Genomic DNA, 19,776 nt, shown 5'->3' with positions numbered 1-19,776 from the left:
CAATATGTACCTCATCTAGATTTACACACTAGATTATTCCTAAAAAAGTTACAGTTTTTGATTTTGTATATGTTAAATTTGTCATAGAAAAATTAGAGATTTATTTCTAACAGGATTTTTTCATATAAAAATTAAAGAATGCAAAAAAAATTTAAGTATAAAGAGAAAATACATATCTAATAAATAAATTCATTAATACTATGTGCACTATTAAGTTTAACTACTGGTATCATACAGATATGGAAATAAAATAATAATGTCCATAAACTCCTACAATAAAAAGAAATACCTGAAAATAAAAAGCAGAAATTTCACCTCAGTACCTGAGACCCTTCAGTACTTTTAGTCTCCTTTCTGATCTTATCCAAAGAAAATGGAGGAAGTATTTGTATCTTAAGGATAAAAATTAAGAAAAATCCACAGTCCCACACACACTGAAGCTCACCATTATCATATAAGGTAATGACAATTTTCAGTTTCTATTTTCTAAACATACAGAAGATAATAGAAGAAATAAGTTTTACTTACAATTTTAATGTTAAGTAGTCTAAGCATCCTTCACTATTTTCACAACTTGCCAAGAGCTAAAATATAAACCAGCAGTTCTCTGGAACTAGTAGTGGGGGGAAAAAGACAGTATTAATATAATTCTATTCAAAACATTTTTGCCCAAAATAAGTTTGATTCAGACACTATGTACTTATTACAAACCATCTCCAAATCCTGATGACACACATTACATAACAGATATAATAACAAATTATTTTTAAACTATTGAGGAATCAGAAGTTTTTATGAAACTTAAAATGCAAGTCACCACTCAATAGCAATTACTAAGTCAAGACAGATTCACCATACACAGCCTACGTCTCTTATGAGGGCTTATATTTCAAGTGGCTGAAGGCACAACCCCTGATCTGCAGGAATATAAAATCAAGTTTTTAAAAACTAATCCAAAAAACTACTATAAAGCAATATTGACACATTATTGCCTATTAAGTCACTCTCCTGCCCCCAAAACTCTTCAAAAGCCCTCCTCCTTTCACGGTTAACCCACTGGCCTATACGCAGTGGAGCTCCGGCCTTGCTCCATCAATTATGTCCTCTTTTTCCTCTTTCAACAGTGGGCCCTTTCCTCAGCATCTAGACATTTACAAGACCCTCTCATCTTCAATACGGAAAAGTCCCCCTCCGTGACCCTGTGTACCCCTCTTTCAGCTATTGCTCTAGTTCCTTTCTCAGATAATGTTCTAGAAGAAAAATCGTCTGTACTCTGTCCCCACTTCCTAATTTCTCAGGTACTCCCCCTCCTGTAGAAGTTTGTCATCCATTGCTACCAACTGAAATTGTTACTAAATTCTGGTTGCAACGTCCAATGGACACATTTCTGTCTTCCCAGACACGGTTTCCCATACCCTCCTTGCAACTCTACCTGAATTCCTTTCTCCCTCTCTGGCTCCTCCTTTTCCATTTCCTCTTACAGACCCTCCCGTGATTTTCAAGGAGCTTGGAGCAAGGCTACAAACGGAAGCCCACACACCACATGTACAACACAGGGTCCAGCACAAATAACGCCCCCTATGTGTTAGAAAAGCTTTTATTACAAAATTATAGGCATGTAATTCCATAACATAACAATATCACACTCAAGCACACCATATGACATTTCAGGTAAAATGTTCAAATTAAAACTATAAATTATTACAGTCTTACAATTATCCTACCAACCACACTCAAGCAGGCCCTACTTCTGCCAGACCCTGTGTTTTAAAGTTACATGTCAAGCTAACACGCTCTTAAATTGTTACTCTATCTTCCTGTCTTGACATACGCATTTATAACAACCTAAAAGGCTAGCTTCTGACTTGGACTTCTTAGACTCCCTCAAGTTCCACGGGGCGCATGGGAGAATCAGGCCCCTGCCTGGCCTGCAGCCTGAACCTTTTTTCTCTTCCCAACTTCAGTTCCACTCCACACCAAAAGGAGCCTCATATACAGCCATGTGGACGGACATCCCAGGCTCTGTCCACACGCCTGCAGACTGCTACCCTTTGGCCACCCCTTAGGCCCAGAGAAGCCCATACATGCAGAATGGTCAAGAGAGGAGAGAATCAGAAAACAGGCCTGTCAAGCACCACACGGGCAGGGGTTCAAATACTCAGAACTTGATTTAGAAATGGGTACCAGATGGACTACTTCCCTTGCCCGCCCCACCCCTCCACCAAATCCTAACATCACTGGGAGGGGTACAGCCGGAGGAAGGCCACACAGGGAGTGAACGCTGAAGCACAAAGCCCAGAGCAGGGTTCCCCCCTGGCTAAGTCTAAGGACAGTGCTGCTCTCCTTCCCTGGAGGAACTTCCCGGACCCCATCCCTCGTCCTCTTCTGACTCCACCCTCTCTAAGCTGCCTCCCCTGTCGCCATGGCTTCACTCCAACCTCTCGCCCAGTCTAAACCATATCGTGGGCTCAAGTCTGTCCTCTAGACACTTTCTGCCTCTACTTCATTATGAACTTAAAGAGGGTCTAATACATCGTAAGCATCTACTCCAGGACATTCCAGGCACGCCATTAATTGACCCAGTAATGCAACAAATATCAACTGAGCACCTATTATATGCCAGCACCGTTTTGGATGCTAGAGGTACAGTTAATGCATAAAGCAAAAGTCCTTGTCCTCATGGATCTTAAATTCCAGTGGGAAGAGATGACAATAAAGCATGTACAACACGTATGGAGATGGTGATAAAGGAAAGGAGACAGATGAAACAAAGGGAGAGACTATTCGGCAGGGAAGACGGTTGCAGTTTCAAACTGAATGGTCAGAGAAAAAGTGACATATGACTAAAGAACCAACAGTAGGAATAAGCCACGTCGATAACTGGGGAAAGAGCCTTTTTCAAGGGAAAGCGAAAACTCACGCTCGGCGACAGGGAATGCACCTGACCAGTTCAAGGATCAGCGAGGAGGCAACGTGGCCGGAGCGAAGTGAGCAAAAGGAAGAGCAGGAGGTGATGACCGAGAGGGGAGGGCCCTGCAGGCCTCCTGCAAGGGCTCTGACTCTTACTCCAGGGGGAGGAGGGCTTCATATGCAGGGACATGACCTGACTGTTACGAGGATCATTCGGAGGCTGGGGTGACAACAAGGGACAAGGAGATCAGTTAGGAAGCTCCTACGATAACTGCGTGAGAAGTGATGATGGTGAGGACCAGAGTGGCAGGGTCTGGAGAGAACTAAAAGTGGTCCATGTTTAGCTATGTCTTGAAGGCGAAGTGGACAGATTTGCTAGCAAATTGGATGTGGGGTGTGAGAGAAAAGAGAGTCAAGAAGGAATCCAAAGATATGTCACAGCACCATTAACTGGAATGGGGGAGAGTGTGGTAACCGAAATCCAGTATGTATGTCCCGACCTAAACTCAGTTACCTTCTCCTGTTGTGCTCAGTGCAGTTACCCCGCACAGGTTACCTACACCACCGGGATCCGGGACCCGGGACCCCTGTTCCCGTCAGCACCATCGCACTCCCGCTGCTGACCCCTCCTCTGTAACCTCACCCCCTCTGTCCTCGCCGAAGTCCTTAGTGTCATTGCTCTGTGTTGTATTGTTGTGAGAGCCTCGGAATTTGTCTATTCACCCCTACTCCCGCCCCACTGCCAGTCCGCCGACGGCAGTATCAGGGTGATCCGAGGCGAAGTAAGGTCGGCCCCTCCCAAGTCTTCGGGAGCTCCTCATCCCCTGCAAGGTGAAGTCCCAACCTCTCTGCAAGCATCCTGGTTTAGCAGGAACCAACGAGAGGCCTGGGCCTATTTTCAGAAGTTACGAAACGTTCGTTCTGGTATGTTCGGGTATGAAAATCATGTACCTAAGCCATGCTCACTTGTCCAGCCTCACCTTCCTTGAGTTCCTCCGTCTAATTTTATTTTTTTTGAGAGAGAAAGAGAGAACACACGCAAGGAAGAGATACATCAATTTGTTGTTCCACTTATTTATGCATTCATTGGTTACTTCTTGTATGTGCCCTGACTGGAGATTGAATCTGGCAACCTTGGAGTATCGAAATGATACTCTAACCGACTGAGCTACCCAGCCAGGGCCCCTCCGTCTAACTTCATACCACAGTCATCAGTAGTTCCCTGTATTCTTCCCTCTGGTCCTCAACATTCTTCCCCTGCTTCCCCACTGGGCCAACTCCTAGCTGTCTTAAAAGTCTCAGCTGTAATGCAACCTCGCCCCCTTCAAGTCCAATATCATTTTCTATTATTCTCTTCCCCCAATCACATTATATGCCTCCCTCACTAAAAACATCCACGAAATAACAGCCTCCAGCAGATCATTCGACCTCCCATCAACCATGCTAAGCCCAACACCTATGCCTTTCCCTCGGTGCTCTCTTTACTTCCTTCATCGGCCCCCTGCTACATTCCAAAAGCACCAAGTTTTAAGACTCTGTGTGTCCAGGTGTTTAAGACCCACGATTTAACCAGCTAATCCAGTGCCTTTCAGAGAGTGGGGACAGAGTCAAGATGTGATGAATGCAGGAATAAGCAAACACGCTCCAATCAGACGCATGCTTCCACCGCTCACTGCACACACCAGGGTCTTTCAAACCCCGCTCCCTTTGCTGGTGCTCTCCTGTCACGAGGAATGTCCTCTTTGTTTACTCAAATTCCACCTGCCCTCCAGAGACAAGGACACAATGACATCACCTCTTTCCTATCTCTCACTACACCAGTTCTTCCAGTCATGTTTACTGAGCACCTAGTGCACACCACACAGCACTATGCCAGGAATACAAAAATGAGGTAAAGACTCAGCCTGCAAACAGCTTAAGAGTCTGGTGAGGCAAAGGGAGATGAAGTTCTTCCAACCTTAGAGGTTAAAACGCAAACCTCCAGCCTTGGCAGGGCAGAATCATTTAGTCTTGAAGAGGTACGTCGGGGGTCTCTCAGAATCCGGCACAGCGCCGTGCTCGTGGTTGGAGTAAGGGTACACAGCAGGTGAAAAAGGAAAAAGGCGCAGGTGGACTCGGGAAACACACAGACGCAGTTACAGTGTCAACGCCATGAAGACAACTACGAAGTACAGAGGGGACGGAAAGGAGGAACACCCAAGTCAGCTTTGGGGGGTTCTAGAGAGACGTCAGAGGGGCGCCACCATTAGGCCAGGGACTGAGATAGAGACGGAAGGGGTGAAGACTGGTGTAGCAATAAGAGAAACAACTTTGAATAATAAGACTAAATGAATTCTCAGAACTGAAGAAAAACTGTGTGAAATGATAGCAAACCTAAGTACCTCCCAGAAGTAAATTCTGCTCGTACAATAATTCGGTTGCTTAGAGCACAGACCACATTCTCACCAAAAAGTCTGTTTATGATCTTACTTATACAAAGCACAACGAGGCAAACTCATTCTATGATACTAGAAATAGGATACTACAACACAAAGGGCTAATATTACTAGTATACAAAGAACACTTAAAACAGAGGAATAAGGAACCAAACAACCCTCAGGAAAAATATACAATTCACAAAAACAGATATAAAAATGCAAACATATGAAACAGTATTCAAATACACTCACGGAAAAATGCAAGTCTTTAAAAAATGGTATACCATTTTACTCATCTGTCAAATTGGTGAAAAAATTAAATAAAATGTACCATATCGCTGTCGGTAAACTGTGCAAGCTTACGGCTGCTGCTGGGGAGACAAAGTGACACAACACCGTGGGCGGGGAAGTCGGTGACACCCAGCAAGGCTGTGCGCACATTTACCCTCTTTTTAAAGAGCTTTTTGAGATATGATTAACATATAAGTTCGTCTATTTAAAGTATATGATTCGATGGTTTTTAGTTGTATGATAGCACCACGATCTAATTTTAGAACATTTTCGGCGCACACACTCCCCACCCTCCCCCGATTCCTAGTCCCTGGCAACCACTAATCCACTCTCTCTGTCTGGAGATCTGCTTGTTTGGGCTTTTCATGTAAACAGAATGATATCATATGTGGACTTTTGTGACTGGCTTCTTGCTCTTAATGTGTTTTCAATATTCACCTGTGGGTACCATGCATTAGGATTTTATTTATTTTTATTGTTTTTTAGAAAGAACTGTTAGCCTGCAATTCCGTATTAGCAAGAAACGGTTCTTAGATAGAGGCCTTACATCCTAATTCAAATGTATCCACATTTCAAGTCAAAGAACTACCTGGAACCGAAACATAAACTTTTTCATAGTGCTCAGCAAAAAGACCCCCTGTAAAAGCAGTCTGGGGAACAGTGCACCTACACTCCCATTAAACTGTGTGCAAGATCATCTCCCTATACCTAATTAGGCCACAGGTCTACGGCTTCCTCCACAGGGTCTGGAACACGCGCGCCAAAGGGCCAGCAGAACATGCAATGAATGGAAGAATGAACAAACGCACGATTAGTTTTATCTGAAGGACGAAATATCGTCTTCTCCATTGTACCTGGGACTCTGATCACCAGGCAAAGGGAGATGAAGTTCTTCTAACTTTAGAGGTTAGAACGCAAACCTCCAGCCTTGGCAGGGCAGAATCTCTTAGTCTTGAAGAGGTACGTCAGGGGTCTGTCAGAATTCGGCATATCGGCGTACTCGCGGCTAGAGTAAGGATACACAGCAGGTGAAAAAGGAAAAAGATGCAGGTGGAATCTGGAAGAGTCCACGTGCAAGGTCCCCGCGCCCTCTCCTTCCCTGGAGAGGTCAGGCAGAGCTGACTCCTCCCCGAGCAACAAAAAGGCGCCAATGGGCGTGCAACCCTTCTGCCCAGGCACGCCCATCAGAGACGCAGCACCCAAGGTTCACTGCAGGCAGGTCCCAGGCACCCGCTGCCTCACCTGTCCCAGACTTCCAGACCCCCAGAAGGAAAGCAGGTGTTCAGCATGAACCATACTGTTCGCACGAACAGCCGAGGCACAGTGAGTCACCCTCTGCAGCTACCGGGAGCACCCTGAGAGCCAAGCTCCCAGGGACCAGCCAAGGGCCAGCCTCGCAAGCAGCCTTGCTAAGGACAGCAGTTTCAAACCTGCTACGCTAACTCGTTTCTGAAGAGCAAGTTATTTAACTCCCTGAAATCTCAGAAACCGTAACGTTCTGCAGCGAAGAGGACATCGACACTATCTTTCCCGCGTGTAATATAAGGGAGGTTTAAAATGCTTTATCATCATGGAGTGACGTCATGATTGCGTTTAAGTGCTTGGAGACGACACGGTAAGAACAACGTCTCCGCGTCCAAGTATGACGTAACGACTCACGAGGGCAGACTTCCTGGAGCATTCTCAACTTGTCCAGGTTACGAAATAAAACATAAAAAATGAACTTGCTCTGAGAGTTTACTTAAGCACACTATTGGAGAACAAAAATGTGAGATGAAAACATTCACTAATCCTTTTTAAAGTGAATGTACTTTCTCATTCTTTCTCACTATATTCTAAAATTAAATTTAGATAAGCATGGAATTTAGAGTTTAGAGTATTATACGTTTAAAACACAGAACTGAGTTTTATAAGAAAAACCTACTTTTTTATTCAGGCATCTAAGTTGTATCCACTGTAAGGTTATAAATAAAAATACTCAAACTTTGGCCAGGTTATTCATAAAAACATTGGGACTTTGACCTTTGAGTATTGATTAGGGCTGAGTAGAAGCCTATAGACCATAAAATTAGCAGACTAGAGAAGTTTTGGGGTTTTGTTCTTTGGCAATAAAGCAAATTAATGTTAGCTTGGGAATCAACAGATTAGCTTTACCCCAAATGAGTCATATCAAGGACATTAAAGATTTTAGGCAATAAACAGAATATTTTTTAACTGTCTGGATTTTATCAACTTTTTGTCATTCCCCTGTAATGAAGCAGAAAATGAGACTTTTATTTAAAGTAGTCCCCACTTATCCACAGTGGGATATACTCTGAGACCCACAGCGGATGCCTGAAGCCGCCGACAGTACTAGAAAATACATAACTTTGTTTCCTCTGCATACATAGCTCTGATCAAGTTTAACTTACAGATCAGGCACAGTAAGAGGTTAACGACAACAACTAATAAAAACGGAACAATCAGAAAGTACAATAAGGGTTATGTGAACACAAGCACTGGGGTACCTCGACAGCAGATCTGAGAACCCAGATCTGAGCCCCCAGAGGGCTGCTCAGTGACGAAGGGACAGGGAGGGTGTGTGGCGTGGACATGCTGGACAGAGGGATGATTGATGTCCCGGGCTGGACAGCAGGGAGCCTCCAGACTTCCTCACGCCACTCGGAACGGCGCACCACTTAAACTTACGAACAGTTTCCTTGTGTAATTTTCCACTTAGTACTGTGAACCACACTGAACCCCAGGTAGCTGCACCCACGGGAAGCACGGCCGTGGACGAGGGGGAGGCGACGGTACATGCTTGCAGCACAGCATGCTGTCCACCCCACCAACACAGACCAGGACACGAGCTCCATCAGAGCCGGCCCGCAGCTGTCGTCATTGCCACTGCACAGACACCTCTCAGAACAGTGTCCAGCACAGAGTAGACAACAATTTGATTGCTAGTTTCCTTCTTCTCCAGTATTATCTCTAATACGTACAGGCGCACCTCAGAGATGTCGCGGGGTTGGCCCCAGGTCAGCACAATAAATCAAGTGACACATTAGGGCCAGTCACAGGCATCTTTCTGTTGGACGAGGGTCTTGCCACCAGTTGGTAGAAAGCACAGCATCTTTTCAGTGCAATAACCCGAAGCACACCTGCGTGTGCCCTTTGTCAAGCTACTTTCAATTGTTCTGGGGGAAAGGCAAGCACCTTCTAACCGTAGACACAACACTGAACATAGTCAGAATAAATGTCTAGTGAATAAAGGGGCAAGAAATATATTCAGATGCATAGTATAAATCAGTATTGCCATAGAATTATAGTAGCTCAGCCTGCCTGCTGGAGGGAGGGAGCGCAGAGCCCTGGCCACCCCACGCCACGGCCTACCGGCGGCCTACCCACCCGCAGGAGTGAGCACCGCCAGCCCCCTAGCAGTTACAGCCTCTTTTTCTTCCAGAATGAAGCTGGTCACCCACTCCACTTCCCCCTCTAACTGTCCTCCTCTGGGGATCGACTCTGTGGAGGAAGACGGCATTCCTACAAAGAGAGCATGAGTGATGAATACAGTCATTTTTTTCATGAGTGAGACTTTATTGGTTGCTCAGAGGATAAGTGCACAGACATTTCAATTTGTACACAATTCTTAACATACGTACCAAAAACGTAAAGTCCTGTAGTTGTGATTCTTTTCTGAAGTTATTCTGGTGACTTTCCAGCTTAAAATTTGGGGGCTAACTTTCTTAATAGAGTATCAAATGCCAATTATCTACAAATGTTGATACGCTGTTACATCAAAGCCTGACGATTTAACATCGTATATACTACATAATTGAATTTTCAGTCTTTCACAGCACATTCACAAAGTTACTAGGAAAACTGAACTACCCCAACAAAGATGTTACAGAGCGTACAAAATTCTGACAGGGAGAACCAAGGTCAAGGAGTGGCTTTCTTTAGGAAACAATTCTACCAAAAACATGAGAATAGAAGTAATTTGAAATGTTCAAGCCGTAGTAAATGCACGACTGGCTCCACACTGCGGTTTAGTATGTTCTGTGTTACAGGACATAAAAACTACCCCATCTATGGAATGTTCAGTCGACACCCACAACAATCAAAGCCTCCCATAATTCCATATCCCACTATTTTCTAGTTGTACCAAAAAATAAACCAGCAAATGGTTTCACCTCTTTAAAAAATCATTTACACTTAAAATGGGACAAGGTTGAAGTCCCTCCTTAAAAATGTTTCTAGCGTGACTAAAAGACTTGCATTTACAAAAGAGTTGATGCAAATATTCCTCTGGATTGTGCAAGAAGGCGGACAGGGCCCACCGGTAAGACACGATACGTGGCTGCTGCTTCTCCTGCTCCACCCGAGGCTGGGTTCTCCTCGTTTCTGGTTTCTCCGTTTTCCGCAGGTGGATGGACCTTCCTTAGGTTCCTGGTTAGCCACTTGGGCCTGTTTTCCCTTTGCTCCCCTTTTCCCTTTCGCTTGCACTTTTTTGTCTGCAGATTTATCCTTTCCTGCCGCCTTTTTTGGCTTGGTTTCCACTTTTGCAGGAGCAGGTCTGGCTGACGACCTCGCCCATCTCCTCTCCGGCTCCTTCTTCGCCGCCCCCTCCGCGGAGCTGACCTTCCTCCTGGGCGTCGTGGTGGCGGGGCGGCGGGCTGGCGCGCCGGGTGCCTGCTGGCCGGGCCGCGGCGCAACGGGGAACCTTGGCAAACCTGGACTGCCTGGCCGCTACAGCTTCTCCCGCCCTGGTGAAGGCAACAATTCGTTTACTATGGTTGTTCAAAGGCTTTGGTGGACACATGCTACAATGGAGATCACCGCGGAGGAGCCACTGAATCCCATTAAACAAGACAGAAAGGACGGCAAGGTGTACCACGTGGCGAATGTCTTTCCGCACAGGGGTTGTGTGTGAACTCGGGATGCCCGCCCTCAGGCTCGGGAAGACGCCCCTTGAAAAGCTGAGAGCACAGGCTGCTGTGCAGATGATGATCGTATTGGTGTTCGTGATACAGGTCCAGACGCTCTTTCTCATGCAGAGGTTACTCATATGAAGATCCCTGGAATGTCTGGCTCTTACTGATCAGGGTGAAACAGATTACATTAATTGCCATGGAAGTCAATGTTCCGGAAGCCTGAAAATGTCACGATATTGATGGTGTTAAGTACAATCCAGCCCTGGCCAGATGGCTCAGTTGGTGGGATCGTTGCCATACACCAAAAGGCTTTGAGTTTGATTCCCCATCAGGGCACCTACCCCCGCCCCCCACACACACACCCAAACTGCCCAGCGGGGGTTCATCTCTCTCTATAATCAATAAACATATCCTTGGGCAAGGGGGCGGGGAGAAGAAAAGAAAGGAAGAAAGGAAAGAGGAGGGGAGGGAGAATGGAAGGAAGAAAGGAAGGAAAAAGAAAAGAAAAGAAAAGAAAAGACCAGGTTATTTAGAAGCAACACTTAATGAGTTTAAATTTTATAAGATGCCAGAGAGAAAATCAGAAAACCATTTTACTTTGAATGGAGAATTCAAAAACAAGGCTTTTGCTCTTTAAATTATTAAACCTACTCATGAACGTTGGGGGAAGCACTGCTCATAAAGAAGTGTGACGGAGGCATGCGACAGTCCTTTCCACCGCACGCCAGTTGAGTCAGTATCACCTTCACCCAACAAAGCAACGGAGAAGAACAAGTGTGGCACCTCCTTGGCAAGTGATGGGAACATCTGCCACCAAGAGGCCAGTCCCCAAGGACTTCCAGAATCCACCTCCCCAGGTGCTAGAGGCAGAAGAGCTGTGAGAATCTGCCTTCTGCTGAAACTTCATCCCCCCCCAAACTTTGTGAGATACATATTATGTAAATGAACACTGAATTAAAAAAAAAGAATTGGAGCAATTTAAAAATACCTTCCAAAGTATTGGATACAGCTAGTTGAGCCCTGAACAATGAAGGGGCTGGGCTGTGGACCCCCACACAGGTAAAAATCTGCAGAGAACTTTCGACTCCCTACTGTTGGCTAGAAGAAGCCATACCAGGAGCAAAAACAGCTAATTCACACATATTTTGTATGTTATAGATTATTCTTATAACAAACTAAGCTAGGAAAAAAGAAAATGTTAAGAAAATCATGAGATAATATATTTACAGTACTCTACGTTTTTACTGAAAAAAAAAAACAACCCACATATAAGTGGGCCTGTACATTTCAAACCCATGTTGTTCCCGAGTTACTTTTACCTGGGTTGATTTGATATATCTGGTTTATCTGAAACATGTTTGGTTTCCTTACTGAAAGGTATATTTTCAATATTAAAAATATTATGGCATTATAAAAGGAAATATTAGCCTTTACTGGTCACATTACAAAAACCATAGATTTTTGGTTTTAATAACCAATAGTGGTACTTTGACAGGATAGTTTATCTTTGAAAATTTTATTCAGCCCTGACTGGGGTGGCTCAGCGAACTGAATGTCCTCCTGCGAACTGAAAAGTCTCCAGTTCAATTCCCTCTCAGGGCACATACCTGGGTTGTGGGCCAGGTCATACCAACATACGTGTAAGGAGAGTCCCAAAAGACAAGGAGAGGGGGGAAAGGACAGAAAAAAATATTTAAAGAAATTATGGTCAAAACTTACCAAACTGTTGAAAAATGCTAATCTATAGATTTTAGTTCAGTTATTCCAAAATAGAATAAACACAAAGAGATCCACACTTAGACACATCATAGTGAAACTGTTGAAAACCAAAGGAAAAAATCTTGAAAGCACAGAGAAAAACAACTTGTCAGAAACAGTGGAAACCAGAAAGCAGGAGATGACATACACACAAGGTGCTGAAAGAGAAAAAGTCTCTAACAAAGAATTCTATACCCAGCAAAACTATTCTTGAAAAATAAGGACAAGGTAAAAACAATCCCCCCCAAAAAAAAACAAAGACTAAGATAATCCATTGATAGCAGACTTGTCATACAAGAAATCCTAAAAGAAGTCCATCAAGCTAAAGGAAATAACCAGACTGTAACTCGAATATACACACACGCACAAATAAAGACCACATTAAAAGTTAAATATACATGCAAATGTAAAAGTTTAAATATTTTAAACTAGCCTGGCTGGCGTAGCTCAGTGGATTGAGCGTGGGCTGCGAACCAAAGCATCACAGGTTCGATTCCCAGTCAGGCCACATGCCTGGGTTGCAGGCCACGGCCCCCAGCAACTGCACACTGATGTTTCTCTCTCTTTCTCTTTCTCCCTCCCTTCCCTCTATAAAAATAAATGAATAAAATCTTTTAAAAAAAGAAATGAAAAACTTGTTTTAAAAATATTTTAAACTATTTAAATTCTTTAAAAGATTTCATTTATTTTTAGAGAGTGGGGAAGGGAGGGCGAAAGAGAAGGAGAGAAACAACAGTGCGTAATTGCCTCTCACACACACCCTTACTGGCCTGCAACCCAGGTATGTGTCCTGACTGGGAATTGAACCAGCGACCTTCATTTTCACAGGCTGGCACTCAGTCCACTAAGCCACACCAGTCAGGGCATCTTTTAACTTTTTTAAAAGACACACGACTGCAAAAAATCATAAAATTGTATTGCTGGGCTTCTAATACATGCATATATAACATATACAATACTAACGGACAGGAGAGGGGAGAAAATGAAACTAAGTTTCTATATTTTACCACAATTAGTCAATCTGAAGTAGACTGTGATAAATTAATATACATATTCTAATTCCTAGAGCAACTTAAGAAAATAACTCAAAAAATCTAGTTGGCTGGTATAGCTCAATGGATTGAGCGCAGGCCTGCAAACCACAAGGTTGCAGGTTTGGTTCCCAGTCAGGGCACATGCCTAGGTTGCGGGCCAGGTCCCCGGTGGGGGGCTCATGAGAGGCAACCACACATTAATGTTTCTCTCCCTCTCTTTCTCCTTCTCTTTCTCTCTCTCTAAAAAATAAATAAAGGCCCTCACTGGTATGGTTCAGTGGATTGAGCACTGGCCTGTGAACCAGAGGGTTGCTGGTTCCATTCCCAGTCAGGGAACATGCCTGGGTTTCAGTGAGAGGCACCCACACATTGATGTTTCTTTCTCTCTTTTTCTCCTTCCCTTCCCTTCCCCTCTCTCTAAAAATAAATAAATAAAATATATTTTTAAATAAAATAAACAAAAACTTTAAAAAATAAATAAAATCTTGAAAAAGAAAAAGAAAAGAAAAACTAGAGTGGCCACACTTATACCAGACAAAATATTACTATAAATGAATATGGATCTTTCATAATGATAAAAGTGTCAATTTATCAATGAGATGAAACAATTATATTTGTATACCACACCTATTACCAGTATCTCAAAAACAAGAAGCAAAAATTAACCGAACTAAAACGAAAAGTAGACACTTCCATAATAGTGAAGCATCTCACTCTGCATACTGGTACAACAACTACAGAGAAAATGAGCACAGACGCAGAAGGCCTGAAAACTATCAACGAACTTGATCTGACACCTACAGAGCACTACGACCAACAACAGCAGAATACACAGGGTCTGGCCCAAATAAAGCCCCCTTTTTACTATGAAATCTTTTTATCGCAAAATCATAAGCGTGTAATTCTGTAACATAGCAATATCACACTCAAGCAGGTGTTACTTCTGCTGGACCCTGTGTATTCTTTCCTAGCACAGATGGAACATGTCCTCAGAATAGATTAGGTACTAAACCACAAATATGTCTCAATAAATTAAAAATGAGAAGAATCATACAAAATGTGTTTTCCTACTACAGGGGAATTAAATTAAAAATCCACAACAATGAAACCTGGAGAATTTAACTGGAAATTAGGCAACACATTTCTAAATAATCTATGAGTCAAAGAAGAAATAATAAAGGAAACTAGAAAATATTTAGAACTAAGCCCTGGCTGGTGTGGCTCAGTGGATTGAGTGCCCACCTGCAGACCAAAGGGTTGCTGGTTCAATTCCCAGTCAGGGCACATGTCTGGGTTGCAGGCCAGGTCCCCAGTAGAGGGTGTGCGAGAGGCAACTACACATTGATGTTTCTCTCCATCTCTTTCTCCCTCCCTTCCCCTCTCTCTAAAAATAAATAAATAGCCCTGGCTTGTGTGGCTCAGTGAATTGTGCACTGGCCTGTGAACCAAAGGGTCTCCAGTTTGATTCCCAGTCAGTGTACATGTCTGGGTTGCAGGCCAGGTCCCCAGTAGAGGGTGCAGAAGAGACAACCACACACTGATGTTTCTCTCCATCTCTTTCTCCCTCCCTTCCCCTCTCTCTAAAAATAAGTAAACAGCCCTGGCTGGTGTGGCTTCATGGATTGAGCACTGGCCTGTGAACCAAAGGGTCTCCAATTCGATTCCCAGTCAGGGCACATGCCTGGGTTGTGGGCCAGGCCCCCAATAGGAGGCGCAAGAGGCAACCACACATTGATGTTCCCCCCCTCCTTTCTCCCTTCCTTCCCCTTTCTCTAAAAATCAATAAGAATAAATAAAACATTTTTTAAAATAAAATAAAAATAAGTAAATAAATCTTTTAAATAAATAAATAAAATCTTTAGAAAATAAAAATGTATGGGGTGCAGCTATCAGTGTTTGGAGGAAAATTTATAGCTTCAATGCCTAGGCAAGAAAGGATGACCTCAAATCAATAACCTTAGCTTCTACTTTAAGAAACTAAAAAAAAAAAAAAGGCAAACTAAACCCAAAGCAAGCAGAAGAAAAGCTTTATGAAGATTACAGTGGAAATCAGTGAAATAGAAAACAGAAAAAACAATTAAACCAAAACTTGTTTCTTTGAAAGAGCAAACTTGACAAACCTTTAGCTAGAATGACCACGTAAAAAACAGAAAGGACACATGCTACCAATATTACAAATTAAAGAAAAACATCACTACCTACACTAACAAAATTAAAGACATACAGGAATATTATGAACTATACGTCAAAAATATTAAATAGCTTAGAAGAAGTGGACAAATCCATAGAAACGCAATTACTGAAACTAACTCAAAATTAGCAGAAAACTGGAATAGACCTATAATAAGTAAAGAAATTGGTAGTGTAGCCCTGACTGGTGTGGCTCAGTGGATGAGTGCGGGCCTGCAAACCAAAGGGTCACTGGTTCAATTCCCGGTCAGGGCACATGTCTGAGTTGTGGGCCAGGTCCCCAATGGTAGGTGTGCAAGAAGCAAACCACCTATGTTTCTCTTGCACATTGTATCTCTCCCTCTCTTTCTCCCTCCCTTCCCCTCTCTAAAATTAAACAAAATAAAATCTTTTTTAAAAATAAAAGAAATTGTTAGTTTAAAATTGTCACAAAAAGGAAAAAACGGGCCCAGATGCTTTCACTAGTGAGTTCTATCAAATATATTCAAGGACATAATAATATCAATCCTTCACAAACTCTTACAAGGTAGAGGGAGCACCTCTCAATTCATTCTATGAGGCTAGTATTATTGTTACAAAACCCAAAGACATCACAAGGAAAGAAAACTGCAGGCCAGTAGCTCTAAAAAAATAGAGCCACAAAAATGTTCAACTAAACATTAGCAAACTAAATCCAGCAATGTAAAAATTACATACTATGACCAAGTGAGATTTATCTCAGGAACATTATCTGGCTTATTATCTGAAAATCCATTAATATGATACACCACATTGATGTAATGGAAGCAGAAAGCACATAGTCAGCTCAGACACTCGTGTGACCAACCATACTGGTTTGTCCAGAAACGAGGGTTTTCCCAAGACGCAAGACTTTCAGCGCTAAAAGCAGGACAGTCCCAGGCAAACTATGACAGTCACGCTACCGGGTGCGGATAAGGCACTTGACAAAGTCCAATGCCCATTCATGATAAAAAAAACAAACAAACTCCAAATGAACTAGGATTAAAAAGGAATCTCCCAAATACAGAGATCTGCTATAAAACGCTGTGCCTCTACTTAACAGTACTGTATTGCACCCTTAGAAAGTTAAGAGGATAGATCTCATGCTACGTGTTCTTACCACAACAAAATAATTTTTTAAGTAGAAGGCTTGTGTAACTAGAACACATCACTCAAAACATGGAAATTTCCGTGTTCATGTATTAGGAAATTCAATATTGTAAGGCAGCAATTCTCCCCAAATTCATCTGCATACACAATGCATTCCCCATCAAAATCCCAGGAGCTCTCTGCAGACATTGACAAGCCAAACCTTTTTCTACGGGACACAGAACTGACACAGTTTTTAAAAACAAGTACAAAACTGGAGGGCTAACACTGCCTGGTCTCGTAAGGTATCATGAAGCACATCAGCCAAGACAGGGTGGTGATGGCACACGGACAAGACATACAGGTAATAGAAAAGGAAAAAAATTCAGAGTGCAGAAGATCTCTACATTTACCATCAGTGGAGAAATGTCTTTTTCGACAAATGGTGCTAAGACAATCCATATGCAACTGATGAACTTAGACCCTTATCTCCCAGCATATATAAAAATTAATGCAAAATAGATCATAAACCTAAATATAAGAGCAAAAACTACAATAAAACATCTAGAAGAAAACAAAGGAGAAAAATCCTCAGGACTTTGAATTATGCTGAGAGTTCTTATGACAACAAAAGATTAACCTATAAAATAAAAAAACTGAAAAATTAAACTTCATCAAAATGGAAATTTTTTGCCAAAAGAAATGAAAACTTTTTAAAAAGATTTTATTTATTTATTTTTAGAGAGAGGGGAGGGGAAGGAGAAAGAAAGGGAGAGAAACATCAATGTGTGGTTGCCTCTCATGTGCGCCCCACACTGGGGATCTGGCCTGCAACCCAGGCCTGTGCCCTGACTGGGAAACAAACCAGTGACCCTTTGGTTCACAGGCTGGCACTCAGTCCACTGAGACACATCAGTCAGGGCAAGAAATTAAAACTCTTATGCCTCAAAAGACTGTAATAAAAAAATGAAAAGACGAGCCACAGACTGAGATAAAATGTTTGCAAATCATGTATCTAAAAGGGACTTAAACCCAGAACATATAAAGAACTGCTACAACTCAATAATAGTAAGACAGACAAAACACAGGCAAAAGATTTGAATATCTGTTTCACCAAAAAGGATATATAAGTGGCAAATAATCAGATGAAAAAATGCTCAACACCTTGAGTCTTTAGGAAAATGTAAGTTACAACCACCACAATGGGTTAACCATTTCATTCATACCCACTAGAATGGCTGTGATTAAAACTAAAGACAATAACAAACATTGGCAAGAACGTGGAGAAGCTGGAACTCTGTCATACATTGCTGTTACAGATGTAAAATGAATGGCCGGTTTTTAAAAAAAAATTTAAACAGATGACTCAGCATTTCTATTCCTAGGTATCTACCCAAGAGAATGAAACCATATGTCCACATAAATACTTGTGCTCAAACGTTCAAGCAGCATTATTTGCAACAGTCAAACACTGGAAACAATCCAAAGGCCCATCAACTGGTCAACGGATAAAATGTTGCACAGCTACACAATAAGATACTAGTCACCAATAAAAGAAAAAACAAAGTACTGATACATGTTACAATAAGTACAAACTCCAAAAATAGTGCAAGTGAAAGAAGCCAGATGCAAAAGACTACATATGGTACGATTCCATTTACATAATTGTGGGTTCAATTCCCAGTCAGGGCACATGCCTAGGTTGCAAGTTTGGTCCCCGGTCGGGTCATGTGCAAGAGGCAACCAATCCATGTTTCTCTCTTGCACGGATGCTCCTCTCCCTCCCTCTCTCTCCCCCTCCCTGCCCCTCTCTCTAAAACCAATAAACATGTCCTCAGGTGATGACCAAAAACAAAAAAAAACGGAAAAGGCAAATCTGTAGACAAAGCACAAATCAGGGGTTGCCTGGGACTAAGGGGTGAGAATAAGGGCTAAGTACAAACAGGCTAGAGGGAATTTTTGGAGGTGACAGAAATCTTGTAAAACTGGCTTGTGGTGATAGTTTAATACTTCTATATATTCACTAAAAATCATTGAATTGCACATTTAAAATGGATTAATTTTTTATATTAAATAACTCAAAAAAATGCCCTGGCTAGTGTGGCTCAGTGGATTGAGTGCCGGCCTGGGAACCAAGGGGATGCCGGTTGGATTCCCAGTCAGGGCATGTGCCTGGGTTGCGGCCCAGGTCCCCAGTATCCCGCATGCAAGAGGCAACCACATACATTGATGTTTCCCTCTCTTTCTCCTTCCCTTCCCCTCTCTAAAAGTAAGTAAAATCTTTTTAAAAAAACCAAAAAGCTGATTATCTTAAGTGTACATATCCGAGAGAAATTAAAACATGTCCACACAAAAACTTGATCATAAATGCTCATTAGCAGCATTATTCATAGTGGCTAAAGAGTGGCAACTCAAATGTCTATCAACTAATTAATAAATAGTGTGTGGTATACGCATACAATGGAATATTACTCAGCAATAAAAAGCAATGAAAAGATGGCATGCTACGACACGAGTGTCCTTTGAAAACGTTACGCTAAGCGAAAGAAACCAGTCACAAAAGATCATATATTGTGTGATTCAATTCATATAAAATGCTCAGAACAGCCCCAGCTGCTGTGGCTCGGTGGGTGCAGCACCAGTCTGCGACCACAGAGTCGCCAGTTCGATTCCGGGTCCGGGCACATGCCGGAGTTGCGGTGGGGCGTGCAAGAGGCAACTGATTGGTGCTTCTCTCCCTCTCTTCCTCCCTCCCTTCTCCTCTCTCTAAAAATAAATAAATAAAATCTTTCTTTAAAATGCCCAGAACAGGCAAATCTACAGCCAGAAAGTAGTAGATCAGCGGTGCCTACCGCCTCCGCGGGGCCTTTGTGGGGCGACGAAACTGTTGGAACACTGATCATGGTGATCGCTGCTGGCCCAACTCTGTGAATATATTAAAAATCACTGAACTGCATACTTTCAACGGATGAACTGAGTGGCATGTGAATCATATCTCAATAAAGCTCTTACCAAAAAAAAAAAAAAAAAACCCTGGGTGTGCCACCTGGGAGGCGGTCAAGGCCACCAACACGGGTAGGCCCTGACACAGCCCCGATCACCAGTCTCCTGACTGACAACAGAAAAACCCCAAAGTTACAAACTCTTTCCAACAAAACTCTGACTTTGTGAGAG

General features: G+C 42.7%; 1 protein-coding gene and 1 pseudogene across 5 annotated transcripts in view; one reads left to right on the top strand and one right to left on the bottom strand.

The window, feature by feature from the left end:
- The window catches only part of ELF2 (E74 like ETS transcription factor 2), an 84,923-nt gene that overhangs the window by 63,138 nt on the left and 2,009 nt on the right, over window positions 1-19,776 (bottom strand). For all 5 annotated transcript variants that reach the window (XR_006784821.1, XM_045831460.1, XM_045831457.1 and 2 more), the window contains exon 2: window positions 529-613. The gene's annotated coding sequence lies outside the window, so the exon portion shown is untranslated. The remainder of the gene's footprint in view (window positions 1-528; window positions 614-19,776) is intronic.
- On the top strand, window positions 7,202-11,329 carry LOC123813664 (annotated as a pseudogene).

Source organism: Phyllostomus hastatus, unplaced genomic scaffold, assembly GCF_019186645.2.
Source record: "Phyllostomus hastatus isolate PE091 unplaced genomic scaffold, TTU_PhHast_1.1 phas_contig_159, whole genome shotgun sequence".
NCBI lineage: Eukaryota > Metazoa > Chordata > Mammalia > Chiroptera > Phyllostomidae > Phyllostomus > Phyllostomus hastatus.
Note: the sequence above shows the minus strand (reverse complement) of the source record. Positions and strands in the feature narration are given on the sequence as shown.